At 44.5% G+C, this 20,084-nt stretch overlaps 1 protein-coding gene across 2 annotated transcripts in view; it reads right to left on the minus strand.

Moving 5' to 3' along the window:
* The window catches only part of C9H10orf90 (chromosome 9 C10orf90 homolog), a 241,821-nt gene that overhangs the window by 6,355 nt on the left and 215,382 nt on the right, over nt 1-20,084 (minus strand). The gene's annotated exons all lie outside the window — the stretch shown is intronic.

Here is a 20,084-nt window from a genome sequence, read left to right on the forward strand (position 1 = left end):
GAACCTATGTTGAAATATTGGGGGCAAGTTCCCCCAATACTTCCTTTAGCAACAGAGTCATGGTTTTCTGAGAAAAGTACCAGAGTGCAAGGTCATTCCACCCATAGAAAAATCCCTACACTAGGTCTGTGAGGCCTCTAAGGACAAGGAAATCCCCCACCTACCCCTAGGGCATTTTGCAAGAAGGAGGTGTCACTCTTGTCTTTAGCCCTGTCTCAGGGCTGCTCAGCCTCTGCAAGATGAAGACCACCTTGTCCCCTTCCTAATGAGGGGAAAGGTAATGAACCACAACATAATAATCATGTATGCTTGGTATCCTTTAAGAAAGTACACAGTAGCTAAAAATCACTATGAGACTGGGATTTTTTTCATTCTAAGTACATATCACTAATCCTAATGATGTTCACAGATGGCACACTTAAAAGTGGTGTGTGTTAAACAAAAAAGTGTATATCCTTTTGCAAAAGTTGAAAAAGGACTGTTGCAATAACTCAAATTTCCATGAGACACTCGGCCGTGTAGATTAACAAAGGGTCTGGCATATGTAAATGCTCCTGGGGCGCTTGTTGCATGGAGGTATGTTTGAGCAACTGCCATACTTCCCAAAACACCTGGGCAGTAACCTCCTCATTCAGCAGAAGCAGACAGGCAACGTGGCCCCTTGCCAAGCATCAGAGTTGGAGTGGGCCTCCTGCGATCCCCAGTGAAGTCCTGGGTCTGTTTCTATTCATCTCCTCCAACCCGGGCCTGTCCCTTTGCTCATCAATCCAGTGGAGCAACCAAATATTTCTCAGGCTTGAGAATAGACAGAATTTTCTAGGAATATCTAAGAAGGTGGGATAGAGCCAAGGAGCCTAAGAAATTTCTTCCTCTCTGGAGAAACACAGCACGGCTACTGACTTACAATATGGAAAACAACACAGTGGCTGAGCTTGTCCCATCTGGTTATTCAAACATGAAAAAAGAATATGGCACCATCACTTAACTTCAAAGACAAGACTCAAAGGAGAAACAAGAAAAAGAAATTGGAATATTTCCAACTAAGTAGCTGTATTGACAACTGACCAAAAACAGAGTTGATCTTGACAAATTAAATAAGGGTGTGAAGTACAGTGTTAACACCTAACTTACTTTATGGAGAACAATGACTTTGAATGCTTCTTTTTAGCAACAGAATCATGGTCTTCTGGAGAGAAGTGCAAGGGTACAACGTCACCCCACCCATAGAAAAATCCCTACACTAGGTATGAGGCCTCTAAGGACAAGGAAATCTCCCAGCTTTCCCTAGAGCAATTTGCAAGAAGAAGCAGTGAGAAAATAACATCACCATGGAGACTGCAATGGGCCAAGATACCTCCCAGTACCCAGTGGTCCCTGCTTCAGGCAGCACCAGGTTGGAGCCAAGGGTCGCAGAAACATCCCAATGGCATTTCCAAGAAAAAAGGAAATGTCAGCTTCAGTCAGTCAGGCCCTTGGGCAAGCAAATATGTGACTCTTGACAGTCACTTATTCTACTCAGGGAAAAGAAACCTTGTACAAAGAATTAGATTCAAGTCCAGCTTAGCAATCCTCATGGGCTACTCAAGAGTAGGGTGAGGCCAGGGTAGACAGACCGTGTCCTGAGGAGATTAAAAACATTACAAATACCATTTGTAAGATTTTGATCATCTTGGTTCAACTGTATGTGGTCTACTCTGGGAAGTTAGATATTTTTTTTTTTTTTTTTTTTCAGTTTGTTTCTTTAGAGCACCTGATACCACAATTAAGCTTTGGTTTGATTCCCAAGGGGAAACAAAAGCAAATATGAGCTCTCTGACACCTCCAGTGTTGTGTTTCCTCAACTTGGCTCAGCCTGCTGTGCCATGCAGAACTTTTGATTCTGGGCCCAGCAGCCTATGTTAGGTGCAAAATAAGCAGGACTGTGTCCAAGGGAGCTTCCCCTGCTGGTGACCTCAACCCACACCCCCAGAAAGTATTTGCAAGTTGATTGCTGCTGACTTGGAGTTTTCCTAATGGTTCCCAAGCTCATCTGATAAATAGCAGGGTCTTTCCTAGCCTAGAGGAAAGAGACGTGAGTAAGTGGTTTGAAATAGGGCATTGCAAACAGCTCCCAATCTCACTTGAGTGAAAGGAACACAACTCACTGGAGAAGCTCTGGGCACGTTGAGAGAGGAAGTGGCTCGTGGTTGCAGAAACTGTGTTTCGGGAGCCCTGACCAAGTGCTCCTCCATTTCCCAAGACCAATCCAAAATTCGTTTCTTAGATATGCCTTTCTCCTTCCTTCTACATTTAACGAGCAGTTATGTTGGTAGGGGATGCTCAGAAACAAAAATGACAGATAAGATCCTCCCTTCATGAGATTTCATTTGTTTCAGGAGAAGCTGGACAAGTCACAAACCAGCTAAAGTATCCAGCAAATGCTCTGGTGAAAATGAAACGCCACCATTTATCAAAGGGGCACTGGAGAGGCAAGAAGTCCCTACGGGAGAGGAGATCTTTAAACCAAGACCTGAATGACCACAAGAGTCAACTGTGGGAGGATCTGGGAGAAGGGCACAGTGAGCTTCTGCAGCAGGAACTGAAAGTGGGTCATTGTGACTGTGTGGGGAGGGAGTGTGCAGAGGCGAGAGCTAAGATTACTTTGGTTCTCCACCCAGGTGATGCCTTACAACTTCCTGGGGATTTGGCAAAGATTCCTGTGTGTTGGCATTGGAATCTCAACCAAATCTCCAGATGACTCCAATATGCCCTAGAATTGAAAACCACCCATGCTGGGCTTTGCAAACCTATTTAAGGAGCTTTGCAAGCCTGTTAAGGAGTTTGCCTCCAGAGTAAGAGAGATGCAGAGCTGTGTGGAGTTTTAAACATGTGATCTGATTTTTATTGCTAAAAGATGACCGCAGAGATGCAAAATTGGCAGCAGTGAGACAGGTCAGGCAATTGCAGCCCGGTGGGGAAAGATGGCAGCGTGCAGGGAGCCATGGGACTCTTCTACCCTATACAGTTAGAAACTGAGTTGTAGGGGCCAGGAGAGATGAATCAAGGGTGACTCCCAGGCTTTAGGTTTAAGCAACCCATTCATTTGACCATTGTTAAGTTTTTATCTCCCAGGTGCTAAGGGATAGGGACACAAAGATAAATAAAACTAAGAGCTCCGAGCCCAGGATGAGAATGAGGTAAATAAGGCCTTTAGATGCCAAGAGCAAAGTCTGCACAGGGTGAGGGGAGACCTCAGAAGGGAGTGGTCAGATCCACCAGGGAAGAAGGGCATCTGGGAAGACTCCATAACAGGAGACAGCTGAGCTAGGTCATGAAGTAGAGAGGGATGTTCCCCAATAGCCTGTGGTGGGTGCGGGTGGGTAAAATGGTGGCCCAGGGCCACATGGACCTGCTTGCAGCAAGAGATGAGTCATCCTTGATTCATCTCTCCTCATCCCACAACTCAGTTTCTTCCTGTGCAGGGCAGAAGACTCCCATGGCTACCTGCACACTGCCATCTTCCCCGGCCTGGCGCAATTGCCTTCAGGACATGTACAGCATGACCCACAGGGATTTCACTTCATGGAATGGAAACCCATCCTGCATGAGCTTCATTTGAAAAAAACAAAAAAAAACAGAGAAATCTTATCTATGAAATTACTCTTAATGGAAATTCTGCCTGTATAAAATTACAGTGGCAGGTGAGAACCATTTTCAGCTGCTTATGGGTCTCTTAGAGATTTTCCTTGAAGTTTCATGTGTTCTAATTCACTGATATGGAGGGAAGAGACTGCAGTTGTGTTTACCTCGAATTATTCAAATAGAGGAGGGTTTTTCCCCCCGATAAAATTACTAAGGTAAATTGCCCATTTCTATATTTCTGGAAAATACTTTTTTCCCCAAAAAGTCTTGCATCTGCCTCATTATTGGATCCAAACTACAGTGTCTGTTGCTAATTTAATTTGGTAAGGCCAGACTTCCTCAAGCCCTTGCCTGTGTCAAAGTCAGCACACAACCAGGTACCAAGATTTGGGTGCTTCTGAGAACTACTCTGGTAAGGTCAAAGCCCAGACATCCCATTAATCTCTATAAACACATGTGGGTGTTTATTGTAATCCTCATATCACCTTTGTGCACACACAGGCACACACACATACACAAGGACAAGTGGCCTCAGTACTCAGTTGACGGTGTCAACAGAAGGCAGCAAAGATCACCCTGCCACCAGCATGATTGGTTGTTTGTGGGGCTGGGCTGTTTTTCCTGCCTGCAGAGCCCTTATCTACAGCTCTGGTTGCAAACTTCATTTTCCCTACTGAAGAGGTAATCTAAATGATAATCAAGGTCACACGATTTATTAGGACAATGCCCTCCAGAAGCCTCTTTGCTGAAGTCAGCCTGAGCACTTTGAAGGATGTTTTAGACATTTGCTTCCCCTATCTTAGAAACACCAAAACCAAGAGATACCTGTTGGAGAGAATTCAGCAGGGAGTCCACAAGCCAGCCTGGAGTATAGACGTCAAGTCTCTACCTCCCTGAATCTCGTATTAAAGATTGGACCTTCACAAAAGAATGGACATGGGTGTGTTTAAGGGAACCCCTAACAACTGTAAATTCTAAGATCACAAGGCTGTGCATCATGCAATTTCAAAGCCCCTGGGTCTCTGCCACTGGCCGTTAGAGTAATTCCATCATGGTTCTCAGGGTTTAAATACAAGGTTCTCAGGGTTTAAACTTGTACATAATTTCTGTTCGACTCACCATGGTGGACCCTCCAATTTTCTTGATGTAGGCAATAGGAGAGTGGTCTATCTTGGACCAAATTAGCCCTCCAGAAACTAAACAGCACAGGTGACACCATATGAAGGTGAGTTAATGACTCATAGGTGGTTTGGTTCTGAAGTGCTCTCATGATAAAATCTTATGCTGGATTCTCATTTTCTAAACATTATCCTGTTTCTAAAATCACTTCTAATCTTCTGTGGAATCCTGCTGCTGAACAACAGGTGCACACGGCAGGCAGCTTGTTTCAGAACCCTGTCAGGTGAGTGGAAGCCACACAGAGGTTGGTAATGATATGAAAGTGATGCCATGTGCCAATTACTATCCAGACACGTGAGAGAGCTGCTGATGTAACAATTTGGAAAGACCATAGGTTCTGAGAACTTTCTGGTGAAGGAACATAAAATTAAATAAAAAATAAGCCAGACAGTCTCCAAAAAAATTGATTTCCTTCTGCATACTCAGTTTGAGAAGCAAGGTGTATAGGGCTTCCTGGTAAAGGAAGGGTAGACCATTCTCTTGCACACAGAGACTTACCCTTGAGTTTGAGCTCAGAATAGGGTCCCATCTTGGAGCTTCCACGGAAAGATAGGGTGCTATGGACCTACTGGATGGATTTGATAAAGGGTCCGCACCCTTGGTGGGGAGGTGGTGAAGAGAATGTCCTCCCATGAACACTGGGAGCCCCAAGCCTCCCCCGATCTTCTAGGGAGAGACCCCTGATGCAATATGGCAGATGAGGCCCAGGACCAGAGCTTTGCTTCCCCAGCTGGAGGATCCCAGACCCCCAAGTCGACCATGTCTATTAAAAACATTTTGGGAGAGAAATGGAATCTTGATGTACTCCCTGAGCCCATGTTGCTCTACCTCTTGGACCCAAGAGCACTGTCCTCAGTCCCCTTCTCTTCCTGGCTCCCTAGGGGTCTTCTCCTATATGATTCTAGACGTGGTTTGCAGCTGTCTGCCTGGCCAACTCTCTCTGCAAGTGGCACATGAACTCCTAGAGGACAGGGAAGTCTCTTCTCAGCCCCTAATATCCTTGCTTTTTCCCATTCGCACTCCATTCCTATGGCCAAAAGATATCCAGTGCTTAACATTTTTTTAATGGACTGGTTACTCCACAAGAGATCCAGTAATAGACAAAGGGTTCCCCATAAAAGCTACAGGAACTGCTAAGGAAGGCTGGTACACATCACCTCCTAATTCAGGTTGCCCGTGGTGCCAAAGACTCACAGAACAACAAGCTCTACCTGTACAAATTCAGTTTGCCCCAATGTTGACAGGATCAGAGACTCTCAAACTAACCAGATTCTTACCCAAGACCAGAAACTTACAACATGAATCCCAGTGGAGCACTCCTGTCAGTTGCCCAACACATGCATTTCCTCCCAGGGGAGCTCAGCAGTGGCTAACAAAGTGATACAGACTATTTTCTGCAATGAGCACACTGTTGAAGTCGAAAGGAAATCAGCTGAAAGATGGGCAACTACACCCAGTCTCTAGGATTTAGTGATTCAAATTCTTAATGACCTCACTAAACACAACAGGAAATTCAGTTTCTTTTTACAAAAAAAAAAAAAAAAATGAGCATTAGAAAATTAAACATCATACTTTTATGACGTGATGATATCTTTGGTTTGCCTGGGCCTCCATAAACTGATAAAGCTTTCTCATGTATAAGTCTAAAAACTTGGGGTCACCTTAGGCCTTTGCTTTGCTATGTACTTTGGGACAAGCTACTTATGCTAAGATTTGGATCCTCTGCACCCATTGTGGGAGCAGAATCATTTTTTAAAAACTTCTCTTTTTTGAGCCAGGGTCTCACTCTGTTGCCCAGGGTGGAGTGCAGTGGCACAATCATGGCTTACTGCAGCCTTGACCTCCCAGGCTCAAGCGATCCTCCCGCTTCAGCCTCCCCTGAATAACAGGGTTTTTGTTATTGTTGTTGTTGTTGTTATTTTTGTTTTGTATTTTGTAGAGATGGGGTCTCACTTTGTTGCCCAGGATGGTCTTAAATTCCTGGCCTCAGCTGTCCTCCCACCTCAGCCTTCCAAAATGCTGGTAATTATAGGTATGAGCCACTGTGCTGGGAGTGGTCCATATGAAGGTGCTCTATTAACCATGAAGAAGCTAATGGCAATGCCAACGACCACCATTCCCCCGGCGTTCCTTTCTCTACTGGGCACCTATCCCCCAAATTCATGTTTTGATTCATCGTTATAGCAACCCACTCAAGCTAGTCTTCTCTCCTCTTTACAGGGGTTTTGTGGGTAGGTAAATTACCTCTATTCTCAAAGTAAGTAGACAAGAGACCTGAGAGTTGAGTACTGATGGAATCAGTGGGATTTTTATTCTCCACAAAAGATATAAGGTTGAAATTCTCAAAGGAGGGATTGTATTTTCACATAAATGTCAACATCTGGGTGGCTTCCAGTTATCTTCCAGTCCCTGAACCAGCTGCATCAACATCACCTGGAGCTTTGTTACAATGCAAATACTCGGTCCCTATATCAGGTCATCGAAATCAGAAATTCCGTGGCTAGGCCGGTGGTCTGTGGCTTTAGCAGTTTTCTTGATGATTCTGAAGCTTGCCTAGGTTTGAGGACCACTGTTACCTTGGTAGAATGTAGTAAGAGAGAGAAGGAAAAAAGCCAAGTCCCTACATGGGTTTGGAGGCTTTGAGGAAATATTGCCAGATAAAATAAAGACTGCTCAGTTAAATTTGCATTTCAGATCCACAACAAATATTTTTTAGCATAAATATGGGACATACAATATTTGGGACACACTTATACTAAAAAAGCTTCATTATTTATGTGAAATGCAATTTTAACTGGGCAGCCTGTATTTTCATTAGATAAATCTGGGAACCCTACTCTGAATGTTTACAGAACCTCTCCATACCATGGCAACAAACAGGCCCCCAGCTGCAGGGTCCCTGAAGGCATAGTCTGAAGTAGCTGCATGTGAAGGCAATGCTGTGGAAGGCCAGCCTGTGCCCTTGTTATGCAGTTAGTTCTCTGGCAGTTTATTGCTTCTTGCAGCTATTCTCTCATATAATTGGTATGGATGAGACTTCCCCCTTGATCTTGTTTTCTGTGGTTATTTCACATTGTGACATCTGTGAAGACTTTCTAATGGGAATGTGACTGACTCCACTTTTTCCAGAGGACTTTGTGCTGGGCACCAGCATGGTGGCATTGTTACAGATGCTGGGGTACACACACAGAGACAGCTCCAGGCACGGTGCATTGTTAGGCAAGCTTCCAGTGAGGCAAAGCTAGCCACAGATGGAAACCTGCACCAAACCCTGCTGCCCAGAGGAACCCTAGGACCCTCAGCCATCACTTCCTGGAATTGCTCGACATAAAGGATGCAGGTAATGAGGGTAAGACCACTTTCTCACAGTGCCAGATTTCTATGGAAAATGGCAAATTGAAACTCCAGTTGGGGTTTCATTGGCAAAGCATTGTAGATTCCTAAAGTAATGTTTCCAAAGCAGACTATCGAGAATTAGATAAAAACATTTCAAGGTCCAAAAAATAATTTAGGAAAAATAGGATTAAACAAATTTAAGCAAAAAAAAAACCACTTTTTTTCTGTAGGATTTATCAATGCTTTTAACATACACTGAGCACTACACACTTCTAAAATAATACAGTATACAACAAATAACATATTTTTCAAAGGAATCTGAAGAATCTGGTTCTCCTCTGGAATGCATTGTGGTTAGTATTTGGCTAGAGGAAACCGAGAAGAAAAATGAGATCAACTATAGGATATTAACAGCTATAACTAGTTCTCAGTTTTCAAAATTATTTGTACCTGTTACATAGAATTTAATCTGTGTGTGTATATGTATACATGTGTATATGTATGATGTATGTGTGTGTATATCTGGTATACACAATCAGGCCACACGGCATCTCTTAAAAGTATGTGTGTGTGCCATTACCAACATGGCATTGGGGGTGCCAATGCCTGAGAACCTGTACAACTGCTGACCCAGACCCTGGAGTTGTGTTCCCTCCATATGTACCCATGCCCCAGACCCTGGTTTCATGGCCACTCCATTGGTACCATACATCATACACCAGTGTCAACATCACCATGAGTGCACCTAACAGCCAGACCCAGGTCAAGAGAAATCCCCTTGGCCATGACATTCCTGGTGGTAGAAAAAGCTCTCAGGAGGATCCCAGCAGCCTTTGCCATTGAAGGCCCTAAGAACCCTTGCTGCTGCTGTAGACAACCACAGCCTTGGCCACTGAAGACATCTGCAATATTGGCAATTGTTAACCTCAGCTGACAGCTATGCCACTGCACCCTCACTAGAGCTAGAACTGCCACACTCCACCCAGTGTTCTTGCACTCACCTGAAAAAGATGACTTTTTCCCCCCAATGAAACCAGTACTCAAAACCTAGAAGAGGTGGCTGCTCCATCAAATGTGCAGACATCGTTGCAAGGCAAAAAGAAACAGAAAAACAACAGCAAGCAAGCATAATGCCAACAAAATAATGTGATAATTGTCCAGTAACTGACCCCAAAGAAATGGAACTCTATGCATCATCTGACAAAGAATTCAAAATAATTGTTTTAAGGAATCTCATCCAACTATAAGAGAACACAGAAAAAAAAATGACTTCAGGAAAACAATACATGAATAAAATGAGAAGTTTAACAGAGAGATTGAAATAATTAAAAAGAACCAGATAGAAATTCTGAAACTGAAGGATATAATGAATGAAATTTAAAAAGGCAATAAAAGGCATTAACAGACAAATTAAACAGAAGAAAGAGCCTGTGAATTCGAAGACAGGTTATTTAAAAATATCTAGTCAAAGACAAAAGAATGAAAATGAATGAAGAATGCTTATGGGATTTATAGAACAGCATCAAATGAGCTCACTTTTGCATTACAGAAGTTTAAGAAGGGCTGAGCAAAATACAGGGGTAGAGGAAGCAGCAGGAAAGGCCCTTGGAGCTCTCTGGTTCCCTAAGAAGGCCATTCCTGCCAGGCACCACAGGAATCCTTTGGGAGGGCAGCCAGAGGTTCAGGGAAAATGCCACAAGACGAAAGAAACCTCCAGCTGAACTCTGTAACAATTTGAACCTGTCAAGAAGCCTCCTGGCCAGAACTCAGGGGAGGGTATGAATCTTGCATGCAGACTCCACAGGTAGGGGAAGAACTAAAGCCTTTTTCTTTCACAGCTGGGAGAAAGGTAGCTTGGGGCACGTTCTTAGCCCTGCTTGCCCACTGCCTGGAAACAGACTTGGTGCTATTACAGAGTGCAACCAGCCCTTTGGATTGTGTGGGAGCTGGGGGAGACCTGTGACTGCCGGCTTTCCCCCACTTCCCCGACAACCTGCATGACTCAGCAGAGGGAGCCATAATCCTCCTAGGTAAGTAACTCCACTGACCTGGGAACCTCACCCTCTATCCCCCACAGCAGCCACAGCAAGACCTGCCAAAGAAAAGCCAGAGCTCAGACATGTCTAGCTCTGCCCCAACCTGATGGTCCTTCCCTACCCACGCTGTCAAACACAAAGAGCACATACTCTTGGGAGTTCTAGGGCCCTGCCCACTGCTGGTTCCTCTCCATACTACCACAGCTGATGCTCTCCAGAAAGTGCCACCTCCCAGCAGGAGGCCAAACAGCACAAAAATAGAGCATTAAACCACCAAAGTTAAGAACCCTCACAGAGTCCATTTCATTCCCCTGCCACCTTCACTGAAACAGGTGCTGGTATCCATGGCTGAGAGATCCACAGATGGTTAACATCACAGGACTCTGTGCAGACAACCCCCAGTACCAGCCCAGAGCCTGGTAGACCTGCTGGGTGGTTGGACCCAGAAGAGAGAAGACAATCACTGCAGCTCAGTTCTCAGGAAGCCACATCCATAGGAAAAGGGAAGAACGCTACATCAAGGGAACACCCTGTGGGACAGAAAAATCTGAACAACAGACTTCAGCCCTAGACCTTCCCTCTGACAGAGCCTACCCAAATGAGAAGGAACTCTGGTAATATGACAAAACATATGAGGCTCTTTAACACCCCCCAAAAATCACACTAGCTCACCAGCAATGGATCCAAACCAAGAAGAAATACCTGATTTATCCGAAAAAGAATTCAGGAGGTTAGTTATTAGGTTAATCAGGGAGGCACCAGAGAAAGGTGGAGCCCAATGTAAGGAAACCCAAAAAACGATACAAGAAGTGAAGAGAGAAATATTCAAGGAAATATTCACAGCATAAAGAAAAACAATCAACACTCCAGGAAACAGTGAACGCACTTATAGAAATGCAAAATGCTCTGAAAGTCTCAGCAATAGAATTGAACAAGTAGAAAAAAGAAATTCAGAGCTTGGAGACAAGGTCATTGAATTAACCCAACCCAACAAAGACAAAAAAAAAAAAGAATAAAAAAATATAAACAAAGCCTCCAAGAAGTCTGGGATTATGTTAAACGACTAAAACTAAGAATAATCAGCATTCCTGAGGAAGAAGAGAAATCTAAAAGTTTGGAAAACATATTGGGCGAATAATCGAGGAAAACTTCCCTGGCCTTGCTAGAGGCCTAGACATCCAAGTGCAAGAAGCACAAAGAACTCCTGGGAAATTCATCTCAAAAAGATCATAGCCTAGGCACATTGTCATCAGGTTATCTGAAGTTAAGATGAAGGAAAGAATCTTAAGAGCTCTAAGACAAAGGCACCAGGTAACGTATAAAGGGAAATTTATCAGATTAATAGCAGATTTCTCAGGAGAAACCCTACAGCCTAGAAGGGATTGGGGCCCTATCTTCAGCCTCCTCAAATAAAACAATTGTCAGCCAAGAATTTTGTATCCAGTGAAACTAAGCATCACATATGAATTTGCCACTACCAAGCCACCACTACAAGAACTCTAAAAGGAGCTCTAAATCATGAAAAAAATCCTGGAAACACATCAAAACAGAACCTCTTTAAAGCATAAATCTCACAGGATCTATAAAACAAAAATACAATTTAAAAAGCAAAAACAAAAAAAAAACAAAAAGCAAGGTACATAGGCAACAAACAGCACGATGAATAAAATGGTATCTCCCATCTCAATACTAATATTAAATGTAAATAGCCTAAATGCTGCACTTAAAAGATACAGAACTATAGAATGGATAAGAATTCACCAGCCAACAATCTGCTGCCTTAAAGAAACTCTCCTAACACATAAGGATTCACATAAACTTCAAGTAAAGAGGTAGAAAAAGGCATTTCATGCAAATGGACACCAAAAGCAAGCAGGAGTAGCTATTCTTACAGCTATTCTTATTCTTAGCTATTCTAATCAGACAAAACAAACTTTAAAGCAACAGCAGTTAAAAAAGACAAAGAGGGATATTACATGATGATAAAAGGCGTTATCCAATTTTAGGAAAATATCACAATCCTAAACATATATACATCTAACACTGGAACTCCCAAATTTACAAAACAATTACTAATAGACCTAAGAAATGAGATAGACAGCAACACAATAATAGTAGGGAACTTCAATATTCCACTGACAGCATTAGACAGGTCATCAAGACAGAAAGTCAACAAAGAAACATTTTCTTGGATAAAGAAAATGTAGTGTATGTGTATGTGTGTATGTGTGAATTATTGTCCTTCACAGACACTGTGAGGTGTTGTGTTTTTTTAAGATGCTTGGGAAGAAAATATCAATTTATGCCTATTGATTGATCTTTTGAGAGAGAGAGAGAGAGATATATATATCTCCATATGTGTGTACATATATATCACATATATGTATAATGTATATATACATATATGTGTGTATATGTACACAATTTCTCATAGTCTACTGATATATATATACACACACACACATACACATACAATGGAGTACTATACAGCATTAAAGAAGAGGGAAATCCTGTCATCTGCAACACCAGAGATGAACCTGGGGGACATTATGCTAAGTGAAATAAACCAGGAACAGAAAGACAAATACTGTATGATCCTACTTATATGTGAGATCTAAAAATATCAAGTTCATAGAAGCAGAGTAGAATGTTGGTTACTAGGCATTAGCAGGGGAGAATCTGGGAGATGTTGGTCAAAGGGTACAAAGTTTCAGCTAAACAGAAGGAGTAAATTCTGGATACCTATTGTAGAGCATGATGACTATAGTTAATAATAAAGCTTTTTTATATGTGAAAATTATTGGGAGTAGTATTAATAGATCTTAAATGTTCTCACCAAAGGTATGCAAGGTGATGGATATGTTACCTGCATTTAATCATTTCACAATATATACATATATCAAAACATCGTATCATTCACCATAAATACATACAACTTTTATTTGTCAATTAAATCTTTTTTTTTTTTTTTTTTTTTTTTTTTTTTTTTTTTTGAGGCGGAGTCTTCACTCTGTCACCCAGGCTGAAGTGCAGTGGCTCGATCTCGGCTCACTGCAAGCTCCGCCTCCCGGGTTAGCGCCATTCTCCTGCCTCAGCCTCCCGAGTAGCTGGGACTACAGGCACCCGCCACTGCGCCCGGCTAATTTTTTGTATTTTAGTAGAGACGGGGTTTCACCGTGTTAGCCAGGATGGTCTCGATCTCCTGACCTCGTGATCCGCCCGCCTCAGCCTCCCAAAGTGCAGGGATTACAGGCGTGAGCCACCGCGCCCGGCCGTCAATTAAATCTTAAAGTTGAAACAAAATGTGGGCGTATGGTTTTTTTAAAGACAAGTTTAAACTGCTCATTTAAAGGAATTCTAACAATGATTTGAATCACAACCTCACCATAAAACAGCTACATCCAGTACAACTCTGATAGTGTAACTTCACCATTTGCTCCAATTCCAGGATTTCCCAGCATTTTTTAGAGAACCATAAAATATGGTGATTTATAGATTATTAATAAACGTTATGCTTGTTGCCAAGTAGATTTATATCTGTGGTGTCACTGCAAGGTTTATTACTTAGCTGCTTTGTGGAATATAAAGGGAAATCACTTGTAAAATAAAATCAAGGCAATTGGGAAATATAACTCCTCATAAAGTCATTTTCCTTATCATTCGGAAACTCAGTGTTTTTACCTTACATTATTTTAATTGGAAGTACAATTGTCCTTTACATCCACTTCCAATCAATAGACATAAATTGATCTTTTCTTCCCGAGCATCTTAATAAAAACATACAATCTCACAGTGTCTGTGAAGGACGATAATAAAAGTGTACAAGTGAATGTCTTTGAATTGGGGAAACAGTCTTTTCAGTAATTCATGCTTCCTGTTTTCTTTGTAGACTGATAAAGTAAAAATTTATTTTTATCTGATAAGCCCATTTAAAAATTCTCTTGTGAGTAATATCGGGAGAACTAGCCCCAAATATTTATTTAAAGGCCTTATGGAGAATGAGAGCCTTGAGATCAGACCGGGCAACAGGAAGGATGGTGTGGCCTGTGCTCAGTGAGCAAATCTTTATTACTGAGATACTGTCCACCGTTGTCTCCTATCTGCCGGGTCGTATCTTCGGCTAGATGCTCTAGGAGTCCAAATTAATTTTAATACTTGCTCCAACCAAGAATCATCAGGGAAAGAAGATTTGTTGGAGAAGGAATTCTGCCGTGCCTTCCAGAGAATTCTGTTCCTCTACCGGTGCATGATTTGAATGACTCTGACTTGGCTCACCTTGGGAAGTGTGGATAATGCAATTCGGATGAATTCTGTCTGTTGTGTTAGTGCAGCAGGGCCTCTCGCAGTGATTTGGCGTGGAGTGTGCCCACCAGCTCTTACAATCTAGAAGGTTTTCCAACGCAACCACACAACCTTAAGCCAAAGTGAAGAAGGGAAGAAGGCAGGTGATCTGGAGGGATGCAACAATACCAAGATGCCAAGAGTGTTCAAATGGGAGTGAGAGGAGAGGAGAGGGAGTGAAGGGCAGAAAGACAGGATGGGAGTCACGAGGGTTTTGTGGACAAAGGGGATGTTCCTGAAGGGTTTTCTACACATTCGAAAGTTAAGGGGACAAACTGAGAGAGCCATGGAGGAGGACCCTGACAGGTGTCCTCAGAGGAGGAAATGAGCTGAGAATAGAAGGGGGCAATATGGGCTGAGTTTGAGCATTCTCAGGCTGAGTTAACTGCAGTGAGTACAGGCAGCAACAGTAATTCATAGCAAAGCGCTCAGCTGAGAGATGAAAGCCACCAGAGCCCAGCTCAGATATTATAGGAAGCACAGGAAAGGGTCTGGGGGTAAGGGTTGAATAAAAAGGCTGGACTTGAGAGGGGCTTGCAAGGTTAGGCAGGATTTTATAGCACAGAGAGGAGGAGTGACAGACAGGCTTCTCTCTGGTGGTTTGGGAACCCTGATCATGAATGTTTTGGGAGTGAATGAGGGACAAGAAGTGAGACCAACTGGCAAGGGTGAGAGTGGGCAGAGTCAGGCTGAGAGGGGTCTGGGTTTTGGCGTGAGGGATGGAATCCAGGGAGGCTCTGAAGCTGGGCCCCCCGCCTGGAAGGAGATAGCCAGGGCCAGTTTGATGAGTTCCAGTGGGCACAGGATACAGGCACAATTGTGTCAACAGGGCACAGTGAAGACTGCCAGTGACTGAGCACCTGCAATCTGCAGATTTGGTACCCCCTATGAACACAGGGACAGTATCCTTACTGCCTACAGTGGCTCTGCCCCCTACTACCTGCAGGGAATATACCCCTATGACCTGCAGGGGCTGTATCCATATGACTTGCAGGAGATGTAGCCCTATGACTTGCAAAGACTGTACCCCTATGACCTGTAGGAGTTGTACCCCTACTGCCTTCAGGGCTTGTACCCCCTACAAATACTGAACCCCCTATTGCCTGCAGTGGCGATACCCTCTATAACTTGCAGGGACTCTGTTCTGTGACCTGCAGAGGTTGTACCTTGACTACCTACAAGCGCCGTACCTTCTACAATCTGCAAAGGCTGTGCCCCTATGCACAGGCTGACCCCGTACTGCCTGTAAGCTATGGTTTACCCCTACTGTCTATAGGAGCTGTACCCCTACTGCCTGCAGGGCCTATGCCCTCTACTGCCTGCAGAGGCTATGTCCCCTACCTGCAGGGGCTGTACTCCTCCCACCTGTGGGGACTATACCCCCTAATACTTGCAGGCACTGTCCCCACTATAACCTGCAGGGGCTGTGCCTGATGCTTCACACTTATTTTTAGCCTATCCTGCTCTGGATTTACCTGTAAGGCGGAGCAATGACAAGTTCTGGAACACACTAATTCCCAGGTTGTGGCCAGCCTTTGAACACGACCCAATCCACTTGGGACCCCAGGAGCTGTGTGGTGATGATGGGGAAGCCTTGCTTATCGCTCCCAGGCAACTCTGGTGAATTGCACAGGTAGAGCCCTGACTTGGGGAGGAGAGAGGCCCTTGGGTTGGAGTGTTTCTAATGTCAGAGACTTGAAAGCAAAGGCCAGCTCTCCTGCCACCTTCCCTTGGCGTCCGTGGGTGTCAGCCTCCGTCCTCCACATCTCACAATCACCACCTCCCACTGATCCCTCTACCTGAGAACCCCTGGCATCCACTACCTTCCTCATCCCACTGCCCTGCCCAGGCCCCACCCTCATCATGTCGTACCTGAAGCTACACTACTAGTTCCCAGCCCTGCTTTTGACCTCAGAATAAGGTTACACTTAGCCACATCTACAGTTCATCTTTCCTTGGGCTCCTCTTTGGCCCCTTCACCTCCCCGCCCATCCCCATTTTACCATCCAATCATAGCTAAACTGCGTATCCCCAGCCTCCTTTCTTCACTGTGTATTCCCCTCCTCACCTACCCTGCCCCATTGGCATGGTTCTCCCCCACGTCGGGAACCTTCCTCCCCAGGGTGGGAGCAAGGCTACCATCTATGAGATTCCACAACAACCTCAGCAAACCCCTTTCATGGCACTATGAGAATCCTATGAGCATTGCCTCTTCACCCGCCTGCTTCCCCACAAGGTGGGCAGACTAGGGACTGTGCCTAGCACTGTGTGGGTTCTCAAACAAGGTATGCTGAAGAGATGGACAAAGAAGTTCCTTCTGTCACTGCTAGAGCCATGGGAAGGCGGCCCAGGTAGCTCCTGGGTGAGGAGAGAGACTTATGCATCATATTTATTGGCTTCGAGAGTTCAAACTACAGGTGACAAGATAGTCAAGACAGGCTATGGACTGTAGCTAGGACCTTGACAATGCTACTTCCTGGTCCCTCTAGAGTCCCCAGTTGTTCATGAAAATTTTCCTGCCTCCAAACAAGGAGCCCTAACCCTAATTAACACTCACCCACATGCAGCACTCTTCCCCTGGCCTCAAAGGTGCTCAGAATTCACTAGCTACCATAAAGTTCAGCTGGTTCCCTGGTTCTCACCATAGTCATCCCCTACAAGTCCAGGGACTGGCTTCTCTGGCATTGTCAGCTGCCGAGGCTCCCACCTGAACCTTTCAGGTTCTGCTCCTGAGCCAAGACTGCTTGTCAAGCCCCGATCAGAGGCAGCTACCCCAACACCAAAAGCAAATAGGAGTCTTCTTTTTAGCAGACGCCTTGACGCTGTAGCCTGAGCTCGTTCACGCATATGATTTATTAACTAATTTAGCATGTAAGAAAAACATCTGCATTTTACTTTTATCATCTTGCCAGCAGACAGGCTGAAGACAAGATGTGTATGCAGACTTGTTTAATAGGGCCTTAAACATTTCTTCTCACTTGCCCGAGCTTGTATGAGGCTCTGGTTTCAGAGATTGTCTGATTTCACTGACCTAACACAAACAAACCCAAAAGTAAAGCTCTCATCAACACATAAATACCACAGGGATGGTCAGCGTGGCCATAAAACCCATGTTGGCCAAGTCCCACTTTGAGAGCATGCTGGTTTCCAGGACTGTCTTGGAATTTGGGGAGTAAAAGGTATTCAGTTAGTTAACATTCTGAACTGAGCCTGGTTACCTTTTATTATATACAATTTTAAGATTTTCATTTAAAGGAATGTGAACTTGTAAGGATATTTGTTTTGGGCAAACACCAGTTGGATGATATAATGAGTATAATGGTGTCTCCCCAACAAAAAGATATGTTTAAGTCCTAATCCCCCATAACTCTGAATGTGACTTCTTTAGAACTAGCGTCTTTGCAGAGGTAATCAAGTTAAAATGAGGTCTGACTGGATGAGGGTAGCCCTAATCCAATGACTGTCGTCTTTATGAGGAAAGGAAATTTGAACATAGAGACACAGACGCAGGGAAGACGGCCATGTGGAGACAGAGGCAGAGACCGTAGTGCTGTATCTACAAACCAAGGAACACTGAGGACTGCAGGAAGCCGCCAGGAGCAGAGAGGGAGGCTGGACACAGCATTGCCCACTGAGCCTCTAGAAAGTAACCAACCCTGTGGAAACCTCGATATTGACTTCTGGCCTCCAGAACTGCAAGAAAATGTTTCTGGGCTTGTTTTTTGTTTGTTTGTTTGTTTTGTATTTTGCTTTTTCTGAGACAGAGTCTTGTGCTCTGTTGCCCAGGCTGGAGTGAAGTGGTACGATCACAGCTCACTGCAGCCATGACCTAGCCAGGCTCAGGTGATCCTCCCACCTCAGCCTCCCAAGTAGCTGGGACTACAGGCATGCACCTTCATGCCTGGCCAATTTTTGTACGTTTTGTAGAGACAGGGTTTCTCCATGTTGCCAGGCTGGTCTTGAACTCCTGGGCTCAAGGGATCCACCCACCTCGGCCTCCCAAACTGCTGGGATTACAGGCTTGAGCCACTGGGCCCTGCCAGGTCCTGTTCTTTTAAGCCCTGTGTTTGGTGATTTCTCACAGCAGCCCTAGGAAACCAGTACAGATGGCCAAGGCCACATTGCCTCTGGCACTTGGGATGGTGGTGTCCCAGACCACTTGTGGCCGGTAGAATGGCACAGCTGGGAGGTGCTGGCCCAGGAGAAGAGAAGCCCAGCACAGCATCACACTAAACAGGTTCCCTAAGGTCTCTGGATCTCTGTTTCTTCCCACACAAAGTGAAGGGACCTGACTGAAAAGGAAGCCCTCAGCGTCATTCTGTGTGTGTACGTGAGTCTTGAGCTCTAAAGTGGCGTCATTCTATATTTGCTAACCACAAATTTGGTAGCCTAACCATGCTCTCAAGTAGCATCTTCAGAACTATCGAGGCTGAGTGGCCCACACAGCCTGGGCACCAACACCCAACACTGCCCAGGGCCAGTGTAGGCACTGAAGGCCCCAGAGGTCTCCTGGTGCTGGCTTTGATTCTCACAGTAACTTGAGAAGTCTGTGCCTGAACCCAGTTTTCTCTTTATTGGGCCAGAGACGAAACAGCCTCCTGGAAACTGTATCCCCATTGAACCTATATCTGCCAACAGACTTACAGCACTGGTTAGAGACACATTTTCCCATGGGAAGCTCTTTGCATACCCCCTTTTGTTAGTATACTAGAAATTGTCATGCGGAGGGAGCAGCAGGTGTCTTGGCAAATATTTAGCCACAGGGAAGGATGCATTCAAATTCATTCCTCCCCGAGGTCTTTAGACAGCTCCACCAGCAGAGTTCTGGTGGAGGGAAGGAGACTTAGTCTGCCCATAGACTGGGGAGGTTCACAGGAATTCTATTACAACACCCTTTTCCTCAGTCCCCCAGGCACCCGGAATGAGATCTTGGTAATGTTTGCTAAGCTGCACTTTATTGAATACGGTTATTTCCCCAAAAGACTTTTATTCTGAGTTATACTCATGATTTCACCTCCTAGGGGCCAAAACATTTTCCTAGGAAGAAAGATCTCATTCCTCTATCCAAAGGAATAAAACTGGGGTTTCTCCAGGCCTCCAGATTTTAAGATTTGGGTTGGCAGTCACTAAGTATGTGCTCTGATGTCCCCCATCCTTACCCTCATTTCTTTTTGTTATTCTTGCTAGTTTAATAGTCTGTTTATAAGCTCCATGAAGTAGGGACTGAGGTCAGTCTTGCTCCCAGCATGGCACCCAGAGAAGGTTCCTGATAACTCCCTCTCCAGTGAGTAAGGAAGTGCCCTCCCTCACAGGGTCAGTGTGACACTGGCCTCACAGTGCTGGGAAGCTGGCCATGCATCCTCTGAGCTCACAGCAGGAAAGGGGTTTCAAGATGACGAATGTTGATGTAGACAAGCTGGAGTCAACCTCTCACCCCGAGATCTGTTTTGCAATCTATAAAGGGCAAAGGGGATCTCTTGCAAATATCTATTAGGAGCCAAGAATTTGAACTTGCTACCCTGGCTGCTATAGTGGTGTGGCTTCTGTCCCAGCTGTAATGGTAAATTGGTG

Source organism: Chlorocebus sabaeus, chromosome 9 (genome assembly GCF_047675955.1).
Source record: "Chlorocebus sabaeus isolate Y175 chromosome 9, mChlSab1.0.hap1, whole genome shotgun sequence".
NCBI classification, from domain to species: Eukaryota; Metazoa; Chordata; class Mammalia; order Primates; family Cercopithecidae; genus Chlorocebus; species Chlorocebus sabaeus.